This window comes from Psittacula echo (genome assembly GCF_963264785.1).
Source record: "Psittacula echo genome assembly, chromosome: 9".
In the NCBI taxonomy this organism is placed as follows: domain Eukaryota; kingdom Metazoa; phylum Chordata; class Aves; order Psittaciformes; family Psittacidae; genus Psittacula; species Psittacula echo.
This window is the reverse complement of record NC_137745.1, coordinates 22,646,110-22,665,337: the sequence shown is the minus strand read 5'-3', so window position 1 is coordinate 22,665,337 and position 19,228 is coordinate 22,646,110. Positions and strand designations below refer to the sequence as shown.

The 19,228-nt window shown below is 45.8% G+C and overlaps 1 protein-coding gene across 7 annotated transcripts in view; it reads right to left on the bottom strand.

Annotated features, from left to right (window-relative positions):
* The window catches only part of SLC6A6 (solute carrier family 6 member 6), a 114,090-nt gene extending 95,066 nt beyond the window's left edge, over positions 1 to 19,024 (bottom strand). For 4 of the 7 annotated variants that reach the window (XM_080625596.1, XM_080625598.1, XM_080625595.1 and 1 more), the window contains exons 1-2: positions 18,676 to 19,023; positions 4,970 to 5,049 (exon numbers count right to left, since the gene is read on the bottom strand). The gene's annotated coding sequence lies outside the window, so the exon portion shown is untranslated. Of the gene's footprint in view, positions 1 to 4,969; positions 5,050 to 14,597; positions 14,743 to 18,675 lie in introns of those variants that run through there. The other 3 variants (XM_080625593.1, XM_080625592.1, XM_080625594.1) reach the window with 2 other exon arrangements.
* Positions 19,025 to 19,228: the final 204 nt, after the last annotated feature.

The following is a 19,228-nucleotide window of genomic DNA, read 5'->3' as shown; positions in this document are numbered from 1 at the left end:
GTGGAACAGCAGGGATTTGTAAGCTCCTGGCACAATCCTCAGCCATGAGGCACTGAAATCTATACGGCCAAATGGATTTACACCAGCAGCCCCACTGCTGTCATCTTGGAGTATATCCCTGCTGACAGAGGCTCAGGAAGAACTTCCCCTACTGACTTTCCCAGTTCCTCACCCATCCTGCATGGAGCAAATTTTAGCCTTCAAAGCTCTGGTGCTCCTTCTATGCTATCACCAGCTCACCATGAGAGGCTTCCAGCCCCCTGCCTCGTGGCACCACACCACAGACCAAGCCATAAGCCCTGTCCCAGGGCTCATCCACTAAGTCCCTTTCCTACGAGCCCTCCTAAGAGCACACTTCCATAGCTATAAGGGAGCTTCCTGATTTATGGATGTGTCCCCCATAAATTGCTTATTGATATTTTCTTCCCCCACTTCTGTCCTTGGATTATTATTCACTTTGCAGAATGAAGTGAAAGCACTGAAGCGCCTGAAAATCGCCAGGCGCATCGCAGGTGTTACGGCAAATGAGATGCATGATAAGAGCAGCAATGATAATTATAGTAATAATTAAATCAGTTATTGCTGTTATTATTCCTTCTCCTATCCCTACAATATTTGACAAATACAGGCTCCAGTTTCTGAGCCTGAAGAAACAGTTTCAGGTGACACAGTGTGCAAAGAGAAAACAGCTTTATATGGTTAAAATACATCTATAGCCAATATTGTTACATGTTATTATACAGGGATTTTCTATTAAATAATTTTGCTGAGCTTTCCAAAGTTGCTTTTGAGCTCACAGCGTAAGGATAGACTATAGCTAAATACCTGAAATTCATTTATACATTTTATATATGAAATTCTATGATTCTATGTATATATAAGAAGGATCCTCTTCCAGGGGAAACCACAGCTGAATTATAACTGAGTCTAAAGGAGGTTTTCATTCTCCTCTAAATCATTCCCTTTTGATACATTTTCTTCATATTGAGTAGCTGGATGTAATTCCCCCTCTATGTACTAAGCCTGTGTTATTACAATTCCAGCATGATCTACGTTTCTTCGGAGTCTAACAAGATCATGAATCAGGAAATAGCACAGCACTTTGTATTATGTATTTATTTATTGTGTTAGGAGGAAATTTACCTTGGTCCAGAGAGCAAAATTAGGCTGCTACAGCCTTAGTTTCATATAAGTTATTTTCCTCTCAAAGCCTAAGCCCTTTGGACAGGAATTTATATCACTGGTACTGAATGAGAACTCTCTGATTCTCTCGCCGCCTCCAGGTATGATTTCTATACCTCTCCTCCTGCTTCCAATTTCGGCTCCACTACTTGAATGCTTGGAAACATGAAATATAATATCGACAAGCACAAAGGGAGAAAGTCTGCAGCATGGAGGGAATGTCTTTTGTTCCTTTTCAATCCTTTGGCAATTAAAGAAACCCCACTCAGTGATGTGATGTGTTCGGTGACATGATTATACTTCATGTCTTAGCCTTTTGTTTGAAGTTTAGGGCTGGTTGGCCATTTGGAATAATGCCCCATTGATCATATATGAGTGATAGGCAATGACAGCATCAAGACTGTAAATGAGAATTAGTACCAACTTCATGCATAGGTGGTGTGGAGGCAGCTGAGGGGGCTCGGCTCAATCTGAGCACAGGCGGTTGCGTAACGAAGCTGCAGAGCTCTCAGCACAGCCCAGCTCGGGCTCCTTCCTCAGCTGCGGGTCTCAGGGTATCACAGATCCGGGTGAGAGCTTCTGCTGCAGAAATACACGGGGTCAGGCTGCATGGAACAGTTTGAGCACTGAGGCTGCCCTGGTGATTCTGAGCTGATCCCTTGAGGTTGTGGGTGTTGGTGAGACGAGACGGGAGCCATTGAGAGGCTTGGAGCAGCTCTGCTGTGAGGAGAGGCTGAGAGAGCTGGGCTGGGTCAGCCTGGAGAAGAGAAGGCTCCTGAAGGGGAGACCTGAGAGCAGCTCCAGTGCCTAAAGGGGCTGCAGGAAACCTGGAGAGGGGCTTTGGGACAAGGGCCTGTAGGGACAAGCCAAGGGGAATGGCTTTAACCTGCCCGAGGGGAGATTCAGGCTGGATGGGGGAAGAATTCTTTACAATGAAGGTGATAAAACACTGGCACAAGTTGGCCAGACAGGAGGTGGATGCCTCATCCCTGGAGACATTCAAGGCCCAGCTGGTTGTGGTTCTAGGCAACCTGATCTAGTTGAAGATGTCCCTGCTCATTGCAGGGGGGTTGGACTCAATGATCTTTGAAGGTCCCTTCCAAAACTATTCTATGATTCTACAATTAGAAAGAAGGACTATTCTGCAGACAGTTCATGGGATGACCCTTGAGCAGTGAAAGACAACTTGACATGGAATGTGTACTAATAAATGTAAATATGAAACTGGAAAATTACACCACAGAATACGAAAGAGCTCAATGTATTTACAATACAACAGTAATCATCCTTTATAATACTAAAAATATCAGTGAAGAACATTATGAGAACTTTGCTAAGTGTCCAAACGTGTTCCTGTTGCTCTATTTGATAACTCTGCAAGAACTTAAGCCTCAAAGACTTGGAGTCCCCATGAGATGAGATAGTATTCACACACAACACAGAAGAGAGAAGCTAAATGAGCAAATGGCAAGTTTATCTCACATTGATGAGTTATAAAATCATTAAGCAAGTAAAAGTTTATTGGGGTCACTGGCTGTGGCCCAGCGAGGATTTCACAACACTATCAGCAGGGTGTTGAAACACTAAAAGATGCAAACAAGGCAGCAACCAACTGCTGGGGTTCAGAGCAGCACTCTCATTGCAGAAACACTCTCTCAAGTATTTCTTAGATAAGAAACTGTTTATCAGCATGTGTTTGTGCTCTTCCTGGAATCAAGATCCGTGCGAGGTTTGCCACATACATCAACAGTGCCTTGGTGCTTTGGGATTTCTTCCTGTCCATGCACCGGGAGCACAGAAGAAGTGCATGTATAGCAGATACATACAGTTAAGAAGAGGTGTGACATATAAATGTGATGGATATTTACTGAGTGATTTGGGCTGAGTTAGACAGTAACTGGTACTTCTGTCAGTTGTTCTTGTGCGCAGAGAAAAAACCCTCTCAAGAACATGGGCGGATGTTCTCTTAAGACCATGGATGGATAGGAATATGTCAAAGCAGGAGCACAAGGAAAGGTAGAGCTCATGCAGCTGCTTATACAATAGAAAATTGGAACACTGAAATGAAACATAAAACTGAGGTGTAACCTATGCGAAGATAACGAAGGACGTGCCCTGGACACCCAGCAAAACCCCAGTGTAATTGTATTAACCACGCGGCACCCTTTGAAACAGCGTTTCTGAACTCTCTGTGATGTATCGTTTCTTTAGAATCATCTGGCCATCTAGGAAATATTTCAGCCTGGCTTTCAGCACACACTGAAGTTTAAAACCAACGTCAATGTAAATACTTACTGATGCCAACACTTCATTCACTTCACGCAAGAAGAAATGATGCATTTTTGTATCAGGATCACATTGGAACCAAGGTGATTTTTGTATTGTCTCTGCAATTCTTGACCAAAACCACCTCCTGATGAAGCACAATGTGTAACTCACAGGCTTTGTAAGCCCAGGGAAACTTCTCTCAACAGCAGACTTACAAATCCCAGCCTGGTTTGTGTTGGAAGGGACCTTAAAGCTCCTCCAGCTCCAATCCCTGCCACAGGCAGGGACCCCTTCCACTGGAGCAGCTTGCTCCAAGCCCCTGTGTCCAACCTGGCCCTGAACACTGCCAGGGATAGGGTGAACGTTCCTACAAAACAAGCTGTACTGTAACCCGCTGTTAATCTAACTGCCAGGTACTACAGAGGGAATGCCTTGGGAGGCGGCACCAGGTTTTTGAAGGAGCTACCCAGTACTACGGATCTCATGGCAAACCAGAGCTATTTCACAGAACCAATCAGTGACTATACCCCACATCCTCTTAGGAGAAGGGAAACATCTCACCAGCATAATATAAGGCCACCACCATATAGTCAGAACACAGGGCAAGCCTCAAGTGGTGCATCACAGCATGAATTCTCTTATCAGGTCGCTTGGTACAACCGCTCAGATGGACTGATCACAAACATGCAACTTCTGTCGCCAGGTCTACTCTATTGCTTAGTAACAGAAATCACCCTCCATAAAAAGCAACCACTTGATATATCTGTATTTGTACATACAGATCCATCAGTATTCAAAACCATACACTATAAATGCAGAGATTCATTGTTCTGAGAGCTCACCATTAAAAGAAGAATAAATGTTAGCAATAAAAACCCCAACAGAAGGAACACTGAGAGCCCAGCCTAAAGATCTACGAGGGATCTCATAAACACATAGTAAACTTCCTCACTGATGGATTCCACAGAGGAGAAAGCCTCTCTATTACCCACACAGCACATCATTTACAAACCAGCTCTTTCTGCCTGGATACAAAGAAGTAAAGCAGAGCATTTCACATAGTACTTGTAAAACTCAAGGTTTAAAGCCAAAGAAAACAACCAAGATTAGAGCTGCTCAACAAAACTTTATCTCCATTCACACGGTGTCTTTTTATCCTTATAACTTGTTGATGAACCAGTAAATGAGACTCCTAACTGTCAGCACTGGTAGATATCATGTCTTTGGGTGCACAAAGATAAATTAAACAGTACGGGCTTGAATCACGTCAACACCACAGGCAACTGCTGTGGGGTTTGCCACCCAATGCGTTAGTAAGGGATTAGGGTGTTTGCTGTCGATTCGTACTTTGGTGCCCTAAGCCTTGAAGAATGCAGTAAGGCAATTTCCACTGGCTCATGTCCCTCACACATGGGCTGTGTGTGACCAAGAGTAGCTTCTCATGAAGAACACAGCGCTAGAGTTGAGTGCGCTCTGCCAAAAAGCCCCTGGGAAGCAGGGTTTGCTGGCACATCCCTACCTTCAAGCAAGCAGCCAGCGGGGGTCCATCTCCGAGCTACCTCCAGGCAAAACTGGCACAGGTCTCTTCAAAAGCAGAATCTGAAAGTGAAATTACAGAGGATAGGACTGGTAAATGGGGGAAGGCAGGAGAAATACGCACCAAAGAGTATGCACAGGCAGAATGGGAATATTGCTCTGTTACAAATAGCGTTTACATATACAGAATACACACAGGGTCCTGTTTCTCCTGGGTGGTGAAACAGGGGATGCTCTGGGTTACAGTGGTCCACCCTTTTTCCAGCTGGTCAGATACCAGCTGAAGGACCCCCCTAGCACCACACAGTGTTGGCAACAAGGACTTGCAAGATGAGTTGATGCCTTCACAGAGGTGCTAAAGGTGGAATTTAGCTGCTGAAATTCCTACTGCCTTCCCATCTCATTCTTACCCTCCTAGGTCACAGCAGAAAAGGAAACACAACTAACCGGGTCACAAGCTACCTGTTGTGGTCCATCACATGAAAACCTTAGATTCTGGAGCTGAAGTGAGATAATATTTGATAAAAGGAATAGAAAACATGCATCCAAGAGAAAAAATGAGGCATAAACCACATAGAACAGCTAAAGAAAAAGAAGCGACAACAAACAAGCTCTGCAGTCAAGGAAAGGGTGAAACCTTGGCCCCACTGAAGTCCGTGGGCTGTTTGCCAGAAAGCTGTAGACAGCTTTATTTTATCCAGGATTTTTAATTAGTGATTAAATGATTCAGTGGCAACTCAGCTGGTTTAAGAAGGAAAAACCTCATAGAATAGCTCCAGTGTGCCTCTCCCTGCCCTGCCTGCCCCTTGGGAGGTACAGGTCACACACAGCTTTCTTATGGGAAGCTTGACAGGTATTTCATTGAACCTGGGCTGAAATCTGCAGCTTCCCAGGCCCTGCCTCCTTCCCCAGTTTGGGATGAAGAGAGGAAACACCTGCCAATGACACCAGAGACAGGGCAAACAGCAGAAGCCATGTGTCAGCAGGAAGCACACAGCCTGTCTGATGGTGCATAGAGTGTATGAAGAAATAGGAAGCTGCATCCATTTAATTGAGGTATATTTGAATGGATTTGAATGATTCTGGAGTGACATACCCCAAATAAATAAGGCATCGCACCACCTGAAGGTATAAGTCACTATGTTAAAAGCCCCACTGCCCAAATGATCTATTCTCACTGCACACTTCTCTTATTCCGCTTGGTTTTCCTGCTTTTTCCCCTCTCCAAAGTGCATCAGTTTCTATGGAAACCGCACATGTCATGGGGATGGACAGAACTTGGTGACATCCCCAAGCACAGACAGAAAGCATGGTTTAAATATGAACTTTGCCATCTCTAACCTAAGCTGAGGAAAGCAATGAGTGTTTCCACTGCACACACGTGTGTACATGTGCCAGCATGTGTGCACACTCTCCCTCTCATCACGCCTGTTACACGCATGCAATGCTACAGCTCCCTGGGCCAGCATGCAGCAGAAGGCTCAGCAGAATCCATTCCATCCTCTTCTGCTTTAATATAGCTGAAAATTGCTTTGACAGCTGAATAGCTTCTTTGTTTATAGCTCCTTCTTAGCTGACTCTGCTGCATTATGTAGCTTTGTAAAGAGATTACTTTGTCAAGAACTGAACATATATGGTCTGAGCATGAACAATTCAGCCTGATGAACTGCATTCATTTTATATGACGTACGGGGCTGCAATCCTGCTGCCTTTAGTATGTCTGCTTTTCTCTGTGGTTTCAGTTCCTGATCTTTCTTGGGGTCTTTGGGATTATCTTCTTTCCCTGCATCTTTCCAGGAAGGGTAATTTTCAGTAAGTCAAATCTCAGTATGTTTATCTTGCCCTAAATGTTGTACTGAACCAAGGTTTTGGCTGCGTATAACAGGAGATCATCATTATCCAGTGAGCTAATTATCCACCTGCAAACATCCCATTCCTGCTCTAAACTGCCACAGCTTTGTTAGTGTTTGAATCAGTATTTCAACACAGCAGTGATCCAACAAAGGCTTAGGAAATGGACCCTGCTGTAGGGGACACCATATGGAACATGTACAGCTTCTTCCCCTGTCCCTTCACCCCCAACCCTAAAAGCAACCCTAAGCGGGCAGATCTCCATTTACATGACTTCAGTACAGCTGCACATGAGCCAGCCCCTTGTCTCTACAAAGCCAGATCAAAACATGAGAGCAAACCCACCATGCACAGCCTTGCTGGCACCACCAGGGCCTTGCACTGTGCGTTGAATGAACTCTGCTGGCCATCACCTTCAATGGTGCTGCAGTTGACTGCACTGGTGATCTCTTATCACTGGTGAACTTTCTACTTCCAGCCACGGCTTGCTTTGAAATTACCTTCTTCCAGGTTCACTTTGTGCCCAGAGGCACAACACAAACTCGGAGCATTTTTCCCTAGTTTCTCCTGGCTTCTTCCTCAATCCCTTCCTCAGTTTTTTAAACAAACACCATTATTTCTGATGGGTAGATGATGCGGTCCAGTCTAAAGATGACCAAGCACATTAATTGTCCTAACAACAAAATTCCTGTTGACTTTATAGTAGGCATTACATTGATCTGAGGCTGAGAGCTTTAGTTAGAAACACCACTGGAGGTTTTCCTTGCGTGGGACACGGAGCTGGGCCTGGAAGCATCTTGCATTTCAACAGGTTTCACTCAGCCCGTGCACTGGCAGAACTCCAGTTCACACTACGCCCTCCACATTGCACTTGGTGGCATTTCACCATGCCTGAAAATACCAACCTTTGCTAAAAACAGAGGGGAGGTTTGATAGACAAATCCCGCCTTGTCTCTTAGTCATAAACCACCATCCACTTCAGATGATTTAAAGAGCTTCATACAGAGTCACCTTAAAAAATGTACAAGAAAAAGGCTTAGCTGCAAATCACTGTTTGGAAACAGAAGTTGCAGAGATTCCTCCCAACCTTGTTTGCTCCCACTCATACTCTTAATGTGCACATATTTCCCAAGAGTTGGCACAATATGTGCTAATTTGTTGAATACATATAGATTTTAAATTCACCATCTGCAGTGAAGTTGTTTGCAGTAGAAACCAGAGTCTTGACCAAGGCATTCCTTATCTTCCAACCCTTCAGCAGATGATGGACAGCTGTCTATTGCTGGGAAAAAAATTACACTGACCATGCAATGTTCATAGGATGGTTTGGGTTGGAAGGGACCTTAAAGCTCCTCCAGCTCCAACCCCTGCCACAGGCAGGGACCCCTTCCACTGGAGCAGCTTGCTCCAAGCCCCTGTGTCCAACCTGGCCTTGAACACTGCCAGGGATGGAACATATTAGGCATCACGTTGATACAACTGACGAAAGGCTGCACGGGAGATACGGAAACAATCGTTCTTGTTGTACTGAGGCTTCTCAGACGTAGCAAGAAGTCATGGGACGCTCAGAGAGTCAGTAAATTTCCACAGCCGGGTTCTGTGCTTCACCCCCCCTTGTGGCAAACCTGCCTGAACCACCAGACGTGTCTCAATCGGTCTGGAACCTGCTCTGCCGCAGGAGCCCCTGGAAAATCCCAGGCCAGCAGAGAGCAGCTGGATGGGGCTCTGGTTGGTGCCAACAGAGGCGGCAGTGATCTGCACCCTCACCCATTGGGTGCGTTGGTGGGGAAGGGTTGAAGTCAATTGGATGAAATACACCAAAGGCATTGTGTAAAAAGGAGCACGAGGGATTAAAAAGAACTGTTGTGGTGTGCAGAGATGTACACAGTTTCCAAGATCAGACAGCCTCACTACAGAGAAAATAAGAAGTAGAGAGGGGAAGGAAGATGTGTCATCACATTGCAGCATGCTCTTTCCGGAGTAAATAATACAGATTTGCATGTGCTAAGTGCGCTTTCCTTCAAGGAGAGCTCTGTATTGTTAATATCCAGATGGTGGATTTCCATGTTTACATATCTTCTCATTTCAGTGCTGCTGGCACCTACAAATCTGGATTTAAGTCTCCAAAAACATCTAAAATCCCTGCCTTTGACTAGTCTGAGCTGTCCCCTGCCAGTGTACGAACATGACTATCCTTCTATAAGGTTAATAACAAGCTAAATATATCCCAAGAGGGATATATGGCCACTGAGTGCCAGCCTACAATGTCATAAGAAAACTGAGGCTCATGCTGCTTCTGACTGGCTCAACCAAGACTGACTGGCATCAAGCTCCTCACATACACAAGAATATACTTAACCAGAAAGGAGATCTTGTATGTCCTGATTTGCAGAAAGACGACTGAAAATACAAGGGCTGATGCTATTATCGGATGGGTACTTCCCTTGTTCAGAGAGCTTTCAGCCTGCCATGCTGGGAAAGTGACCATGGTGGGAGCAGAATCCCAGCCCCAGCTCTCAGTACCCGTGTACTGACAGAGGTAAAGGTGCTGGATGTGCATGTGATTGGGATTAGCAGGCCAGACCACTATGGATCAAAGCACTTAAGACTGCATCTGCGGAGCTGAATAACTCAAGGAAGTCCAAAGGTATTGCAAATGGATCTGTAGTGTCAATGACAAGTTTTTCATAAGGATTGGCAAGCTTTCTGTGGGTCTCAGCCAAATAGTTTCTAAAAGAAACTTTGGAAATCCTAACCCAGACAGAATTACCCTAAAGAAGCTCCAGTGTGGTTTTCTCTGATGAGAAGGGATAGGTGCAAGCACTTCCTCATTCTCTTGTCTCAGAGACAGGCAGCATGGTTTTGGACAACCACAACAGCCTGGCTCACCCAAGGGGGTGTTTCAAGTTCTCCCTCAGCAGGGCAAAAGCCCACCCCAAAAGAAGCGATGGGGAATGAATCCTCGACGGCCGCTGCCCTCACTTGTATGCTCCCAGGCTTTTCCAGTCCTGCTCTGTAAACAGGAATTGCCTTTGGACCCTTAAAGCCCACTCACTATATCATTCTGGAATGGCGTTAATCCCTCTGTCATGGAGGTCAAAGCAAGTTTTCTATTCCAAGCTCTGTGAAACACATCTCCTCCCCAGGCACTCAGTTGCAGGGAACAAAATCCAGTTGGCTGCAATGGTCTGTCTGTAACAGGATGCCAGAGCAGGGACCTGGGGCAACGTAAGTAAGGCATTTTGGAGCTGTGAGACCTCCAGACGGGAGGCCGAGCCCTTCATGAGGCAATGCTGGTTCAGAGCCAGGCAAGGAAGCAGGAGAGTTTTCTCATTGCTTCCTTACCAAGGACAATGGTCTATTCACAGACAACACTATGAGGGTGCTGAGGCGCTGGCCCAGGGTGCCCAGAGAAGCTGTGGCTGCCCCATCCCTGGCAGTGTTCAAGGCCAGGTTGGACACAGGGGCTTGGAGCAAGCTGCTCCAGTGGAAGGGGTCCCTGCCTGTGGCAGGGGTTGGAGCTGGAGGAGCTTTAAGGTCCCTTCCAACACAAACCAGTCTGGGATTCTATGAATCCCAGTTGGAGCAGCCACAGCCTCACCTCCTATCCAAGGTCCAGCTTGGCCTTGCCACAGCGCTCCCCATCAGCAACCACGCACCTTGCCTGCCCTTGCCATGCTTTCATCTTCCCTAGCCCATTCACAACAGTCCTTTGCCATCCATTCAATAGTACTGAGGACAGCTAGAGCCTGGGTTAAGACTGGGGCTTGTGGTTACACGTGACAACATCCCAACCTTGGAGTCATGTTGGCTGGAGCAATGACTGATGTGTGCTGCAGCACAAACACTGATACCCAGGGCGTGGTAAGCTGGGGGTTAGCTGAGGACCCTCCACTTCTCTTTCACACATTTCTGTGTATATTCCTCAGGTCCAGAGTGCACATTGGCTTTGCTGATAAACTTATCAGGAGCAGAGTGAAACATCCGTTTTGTTTGTACTGTTTACACAGAGCCTGTTTCTCCAGTTGGTGAGTGGGGATTGAGTGAGTCCCTGTATTTTCTTCCATCCCCCATAAATATTGCTCCCAGTGGTGTGCGTTATGTGTCAGATCTGGGGGGAGATGCTGTGCCAGGAGCCAGCCCTTCCCCATCCCATCCTGGAGGTCTTCTACCCTATACATCATTCCCAGCCCCTAGAGATGAGGAAAGGCTGTGGCACAGTACGTGGATGCTGATTACATCTCCAAACAGGAGGAACACACAATCGGTGGGATCCGCCTGCTTTCTAGCCCCTTTGTGCTCAGGGGCAGAAACACAAATAAGCCTCAATGTCTTTTTCCTGCTTATATGAACCGAGATATGTTTTTCAATAGCAGGGCCTGGCAGATAAGTGTTCCCTTTTCTTGCTATTTGTTTTTTGGGAGGAAAAGCCTTTCACCAGCTCCTATCACACTCCCCTCCAGCCCTCGGGAGGTGCAATGGGGCAGCAGGTAGAGCTGGGATCCAGGGATGCTCCTACCCCATACCATGCCGGCCCTGCACAGCCTATGCACAGGCAGCTCAGGGCACAGCCGCCTGCTATGGGGTCTGGCCTTTTGCAAGTAGATGATTCTCAGGACCCGACACCATAGGATTTGGTTGAAGCTTCAAGTGCAGGACGGATGATGGTGAGACAGGAGCAGGTTGGAATGGCAACAATCCTCCCAACAAGCCCAGGCACCGCTGGCAGCCGCCGCACCCACCCTTCACCCGCTCGCAGCATGTAACGTCCTGCACCGCGCCAGCATCCCCGAGCCCATCCAAAGCAACGCACTCAGGACACCAACAACTGCCTTTCCCCTGCTCAAACTCACCAAAAGGGGTATTTAAACCCCTGCTCTTTCTGAAAAGCACCAAGTGACAAATCCGGCTCTGTGCAGAGCCAACAGAGGTGCCCTGCAGGCAGTAACATGGGATGAGGACTCAGCATTTGAACTTTAGTGTCTTATTGCACTTGGAGAATTCCCTGAGTAGTTTCTAGGTTACTTCCTAGGTCACCCAGAGCAATCTCTGGGTAAAGTAGGTCAAAGCTCTTACCTTGTCTAAACCTCAGTTTGTCAATATATAAAGTGAAGGCAATGGGACCAGTTGTCCTCTGCTTGCTCTGCATCGAGTTCAACCTTATGGAAAGGCCATACAATGCGCCCCTCCTCCGTTAGAGTCAGGAAGGCCTTTGAAATGCCCGAATTCAGGACAGCAGAGAAGAGCTGAACATTGGCGAAGGCAGCTCAAGAGTGTGAAATGTGGACAGCTAAAGCAGGAACATCTTTACAGATCATGCTATCTAGAATCTCAGGAAGCACTATAGGAACAAAGAGATTCCATCACCCGCTGTGCTGCATCCCAGATCCAGCTTTTCCCTCCTGCGATACTATAGTACATCCCAGCCTTGTGGGCTGCTACTCTACACACACTGTTCCTTCACCTACACCACCATTCTCCATCACAAGCCGAGCATTTAAGCCCACTGCAATGTTGGGGAAGCTGCAACATGTACAGAGGGACCAGTTTCAGTGTATGCTACAATGCATCAGCACTCTCATACCATCTACAGGTTCCCATCATTACTCATATACTAAGATCCAGCAAGCTTGAGTGACTCCTTACCCCTATAACATTTCTGAATTTGAGGGTAATTTTGTCATCAGGTCTTTAAAAAAGCATCCACAATCATTTCAGGAACAGAGATAATCAAGAATTGTAACTTAGCAAGACCACTGCAGGGAGACAGAGGAGGAAAGCTGTTTCCACAGCAGTATTGCCATGACTGTTGTTCCCTATAGCATCCTTTGGTTGCCTTCCACTCTGTAAACACCCCTTCCCTTGCTCCTCCTCCTTAGCTGTCCCACCTAGGAGCTATAAATCTTCTGATTCATGGCCCTGCATGGGCTGCCTCAATTTTATGGTATCATCAAGTCATGACTATGACTTACGCAGCCAGGCTTGGAACACGGGTTCAAGAGAGCAAGTCCTTTGAACTGCATTCCCTGAGTCCACTTGCCATCCCATTATCAGATTGGTACTGATTAAAGGCCAAGTGGAAAATCCCAGTATGAAACGCACTCCCGTAGCTGAGGTTCACATAATGGCCATGCTCAGAAATGGTTTGGTGAGAGATCTCATCACATCCTGGACTATGTGACATTGAGTTTAATCTAGTTGGAATTTCAGTATCTCAGGGTCAAAGTCTCATTTTTCATCTTGAAGGACTCATATTAATGATATAGCATTAGCCAGAATCAGAACTAGTTCTGCTTAGGCAGCTACCTTGGATAGGAAATCATTCAACCAGTGGTTCTGAGAAATGAACTGCCTCCAGACCTTGAAATGAGGACCATTTGGTACTCTGCCTATCTACAGCAATTATACAGCCAACGGTTGGGGATTCAAGACAGCACAGTTATTTGAAGACATCAGGAAGGTCCCTGTTGAGTTAAAAACAACAACAAAACCCCAAAAGCTAATTTTTGGCAGTGTAAAAGCTTCTTTACTTGCTACAGTAGAATAAAAGTGTCAGTGATGGCTGTAGGCATCTGACGCTGATGACCTTCAGCCACACCAGGTCCTGTAATGCACACGTGTCCTATGCTGCACCGAGCAGAGCCTGTAGATACAGGCACCCTGGAGCACCCCTGCACACACAGTCCCCAGAGATTTGCAAACTGCTCATATAAACTATTGCTTTAAATTACATTTAGCTCAAGCAATCAGTGGCTCATCAGTTGACCTCTGGCTCTGATTCCTGATAACTAGAAGCATCTGACATAAAGAAAGCCCCTAGAGGAGGCACAGGGAAAGCAATAACTGCTCTAATTAAGCTACGCAAAATGCCTTGGAGAAGAGTGCTCCACTTCAAGGATACCCTGATTTCTCTGACCCCTTACAAGTAGCATCAGAAAGATTCCCAGAGTTTAATGTGGATTGTTAAATTGAGACATAGGGGAAAAGGAACCAGAAGAATTCAAAATCAATTACTTCCCGTCAGCTAACCCACACCAGCTTGGAAGCCTTAGAAAATATTCTCAGCCACTAATGTGTCTTTATTTTGATTGTACAGGAGGTAAATCATCCTCAAATGTGATAGAAAACCAAGTCAGCCTGGCACCTTTATGATGAATTCTTCACTCACAGTGCAAATGTAAATGCAATAGTCCTATTGCCATATCCTGCTTAGCACCTAAATACCATTTTCCTAATTTATTTCCATCATTTGAACCTAAGGACAGAAGAATGTTTTGAATTTTACATATGATGTGTTTCTTTCTGAGAAGAAATGCAGCCCATTTAACACTACACCAAGCATCTTTCACATCCAAACCCCCCTTCTGCAGTATCCTCACAGGAAACACATATTGGTTTATCCATCTTTAAAACATGGTTAAACTGAGGCCTGGAGAAAAGAAAGTGACTCACCAAGGTCAAAATGCTTGTTAGGTACAGAGCTGGGGGGAGAAATCCTGACTCACATTCCCAGCCTTCTGCTCTGCCGCTTCCTTTCCTTGCCTACATTTCGGAACTGACTATCTGGATGCCCCATTCAAACAGAAGGTGTTGAATGGAGACAGCTCTGCTTCTTAAGGTGGAAGCCTTCCATAAGAATTTCTAGTTGTTCTTCAAATGAAGATGTATGAGTTACTACCTGCTATGGGTAATTACACTAGAGGACAAAATTCAAGCCTCCTGTATTGTATACAGCTCTCCTTTATAATTCACACTATTACCTGCTATCCGGCATCTGTGTCTGCATCCAGATTCACCATATTCTGAGCACCCCTTTTTATAGCTGTAAGGATGAGCTCAGAGCGCGGCTCAGGCTCTGAATATTTGGAGTCCAGCTCATGCTCATCAAACTGGGAAAGCCTTTCTGTACTTCTCCATGTTGCTGCAGAGTAAATTAATGGATTGCAATTAATACAGGAGGGTCACAGCTAAGACAACTCCTTGTTTTTTGTTCACTGTCTGGAAGAAGATACTAATACTTGGACTGAGTCACATTTCTCAGTTTTTCCTGTTAGTAGGAACACAGAGAACTGGACATGTAATCTCCTAATGCTCTGGTTTGTGCCTCCAGCTACGCTTAATCCACAGATCAAGACAACAGTTTGCTGCTACTACTAGCTGAAATAATTACAGTGGAAGTGACTATGAACCCAAGAAGAATCAGAATAAAGACAGCCTACAGTTAGGGCATTTTCTCCCTCTGACCTCCTAACCAGAGCAATCTAGATCCCATTGAACGGGAGAAAGTTAACTGGGAAGGGCAGCAGCATCCCTTTGATGGCAAAGCCAAGGAAGAAAACCATCTAACCCTTCCATTGCAAGGTTTCCACTGGACCAAAACCAAAACAAGCACTCAGTTTGGTTATGCTTGAGACTGGCTCTTGAAATACTCATCTAGGCCTCCTGTTCTTACACTGGTTCTGGGTGCTGCATGCTGTGTCCTTGCACCTTTGCATGCAGCCTGGCTTGGGGAGGCCTCTCTGCTCTGAGTCACGCTGCTCTGCATTTCCTAACGGTCTCATGGGCCATAATAAACTATTGGCAGGTTTAATATGATAAGGAACAAGACAGAATATATTTCGGTCATTTTACTTACATAAAGAGCAATGAGTCTGGTCTCCCTGTCTCAGTCTTGTGCTATTAATAAAGCGCATGTGAGGAATACACAGATTTACAGCACGTGTGGAACCTGACAGCATAACTAGTATCTAGCTAGAATACTTTCCATGCCGTGTGTCTCCATATAGCCCTTCTTTCTGGGACATGTGACCCAGAAATGTGTCATCGGGGCACACGGAATCACTGGACTAACAAAAGGAATTCAAGGGAAACAGAAGTAACGATGCTGCTTCTTCCAATCGCTCCATGAAAAAGTCAGAGAGACATGGAAAAGATACCATCATCCCACCCGGGCCCTGGTTTTACCTTTCATACAAAAGGCTTTTATGTAAAGCCATATTTCCCCTAGAGATTATTAAGAAAAAGGAACTGAGAATCCACTGCTGTCAGTTTTTAGAAGCAAATAATCATTCCCATGCAATGGCTGAAAGGCAGACTTGTACCTAAAGCCTTGCAACCGGCATCATGGTCATTTATCATTGTCCAGCCACAATGTTATAAATAAAGCTAAGCAGAGCCCACAAAGAGAACACACACACTGGATTGTAGCATTCTTCCACAACTCATAACCGAGGCTGCGGTCAGCAACATGGGGTGAGAAAGACATTTGATTCTAAGTCATGACTTTAATCAGACAATTACTGGCATCTCGTGGAAACCTTCCAAATTAAATGGATGTCCAAATTAGAGACATTCAGACTAAAGATGAAACATCACAAAGAAGCTCTTTTGTCTAGAATAAATAGAACCAAAACAGTCAAATGCTCAGGAAGATAACTGATACAACATTGTTCCCTTGGGCATCTTTGTTAGTGATTTACCCAGTGTGTTTTAAATGCTTAAAACAATGCAACTAGTGGACAAATATTCTAGTCCTCTGGGCATGAACTCTCCCTCTTAATCTCTGCTCAGCAGGTCTCCCCACAGCCACATCCTTCTCCTGCCCTGCTTCTTCCCTTCAGCCTCCCGCCAGTGACGCTCTGTAATCAGTGCAGCCTTCAGGATTTCCACCTCCCAAGCCAGAGCAGCCCCTGCTCCCACTGCCCTGACCTCCACCGGGCCTATTCCCAACTCCTGTTTACGACTGTCACTCATGGTGCCAAATCTAAGCTTGGATTGTCAGCACTTGGGGGTAAAGCTCCCATCGTGCATGACACGAAGCTCTTGTCTCACTGCCCCTGCACGCTGTAGGTAAGGATGAGCATCTGAACTGCCCAAAGGGATGATGGAAAGAAAGAACCACAGCCCTCAGGCTGGATTTGGTTTGAAATCAAGGGTAAAACTTCCACTGGCATCAACAGAGCTGGACTAGGCAGGAAGGGACTGATCCTGAAGGCCCTAAGTGCCTCTTGAATTGCATCTTCTCTATGGTGAGGGATTTCATCTTCCACATTAACGTCTTACAGCCAACAAACCATTTTAATGAGAGGCATGAAACTCCTCCAGCAACACTTGCTAGAAAGTTACCTGGCATGAAAGACACACAGCATGAGAGACCCTTGAGATGTAGGGGCCACCACAGGGTGTTTTATCTTTCTCACTGTATTTTCCCCAGAATGAATAAAGAAGACAGAAAATACAAAGTGCGATCATGTCACAGCAGAGGAAGGTCTCTGCGTATAGGAAGATGAACCTCTTCCACTGAAGTCAAGTCATCTTCAAAAGATGATCGTGAGCTGCATTGCCGTGCACTCTGCAGAGTTGTGTATAATCACTTCCGATTCAAGGTCAATATTACCCTTGTATTTTATGTAAAATACCTATATTATATATTACATTGTATAGCTCAGCTGATCTTAAATCCTCTACAAGTCCTGTTGCTAATTAGAATAAGGAAGAACATCAATGTAAGTGGCAGGGTTTTTTACTACATCAGACTGACAACGGATACTTCAACATAGAAAACAGTCAAATCATGTGTTGGATGTAGTGTTCCATTATCTGCGAATGGATTATCTGGGCCATGGACTGACCCCATGTTTTCCCATACAGTTTTGGCTGTGTCACAGCCAGGACAGAGTCACACCTGCTGACAGTTCCCTGATGCCTGAGGTTATCCCTGTGCTCTGAGATGCTCTTACTGCATTTTACGAGATGAACACAGAGCTTAGTCACTGTCTCCCTGGCACATGTTTTGTATTAGCTGTGGGCAATCTCCCCCTCCCTCTCCCTGCCCTTCTTCATGATGTGGGTATCTGGCTGCAGACCTTCCCTGAAGGAGCAGTTTTGGTAGTCCCATAGGGGTGGAATTATGAAAGGAGCTCAGTCATACTCATACCTTCATTATAAGAACAGAAAGGCTGCATAACACAAAGCTTCTGCCTTCCAGAGCCCTGTGTTTCAGATCTCATCCTGCATTCAGCAGGCAATGCTGATGGGTCTACACAGGCCAGGCTCCCTCCTGCACAGAGTTCATCAGCCCAGGGTTTGTCTGGACTTCAAACATAGATTCTGGTGAGGTTTGATCATGCGTAAATCAAAGCAGCAGCCTGCAGAAGAGCAGGGTATTGGCAGCAGTGACCTCCAGTTCTCTTTGCAAACATCCCCTTGCTCTATTTGTATGCCTGTTGATGAGCAACAGCGGGGCTCCAGGGTGCTAAGGCACTTTGAGGGCTCTATAGCAGCAGGAGCTCCTTGCTCAGTGGGGAGGAGCTGGGAGCCTCAGGCTAAAAGAACTGGCTGGTCACTATCCAGACCACAAGGATTTCAAAACATAGGGTACCCATGGGCTAGATCTGCCCACTTGCAGCACATTGCCTTCTCCCTGTGCCATCTATTCCCTTCCAAACATCCCACAACTGCTTTCAGTGTGACTGAGCTCAGCTCAGGCAGACCATATCTGATATAACCATCCCAAACACCCGTTTAACTATAGCCCACATAGCAGAGACAGACACCCTACTAAGCTGCACAAACACCTTCTCCATACTGCATTCACAGGTATCCAGAGAGAAAGTGAGCACACACACCTCAGGATGCAGCATCTGACTTGGAAATACCTAATAAAAGTCAGGCAAGGCAGCAGGAACATCCCAGACCTGAGGAATTAACCTGTTTCGTTGGAGCTGAGCAAGCACCTCAGCCCATGCAGGCACGATTAAGCACAACAACAAAAGCCTGTTTTTACATTATTTATATGTATAAACATACAGCACATTATTTCAGGGTATCTCTTCTTACCAATACTATCCTTTATGGAAGATTGAAGAAGCGAGGCTTGTAGTCATTTGTGAATAGCAGGAGGTGAAGAGCTGGTAGGAAACGCACATCTAAGAGTCACCAGATAGCAGTAGATCCTTCCTTTCCTATGTTCTACTTGTCTGATAAATTTGTTCCCTGCATTACACTCTTATGGAACTGAGATTTGCTTATTTACTTGGCTATTAGCACTCAGGGACACAAGGGGTTGGACTTCTCTTCCTACTGGATGGAATTGCTCTGAACTTCCAAAGCAAAGCGTCCTGTCTCTCCCCCCCCCGGCTCTGTATCAGCTCCCACACATTCAGTTTGGGCCTGTGACTTCCCCGAAGTATCTAGTGATATAAATTCGTGGAATAAAGGGGGCAGGAGCCTTAGGCCACACATACGGGAGCATGGTTACCCAGAGATAATACACCTCAGCTCCAGGAGGCTGGTGATGGCAAGTTGTTTTCATTGCTTTCATCATTAGAGGTCTATATATGGGCTGGCAATCACGTGGCTTCCTGCAGTTCAGCTTCCCTGCTTGTAAACA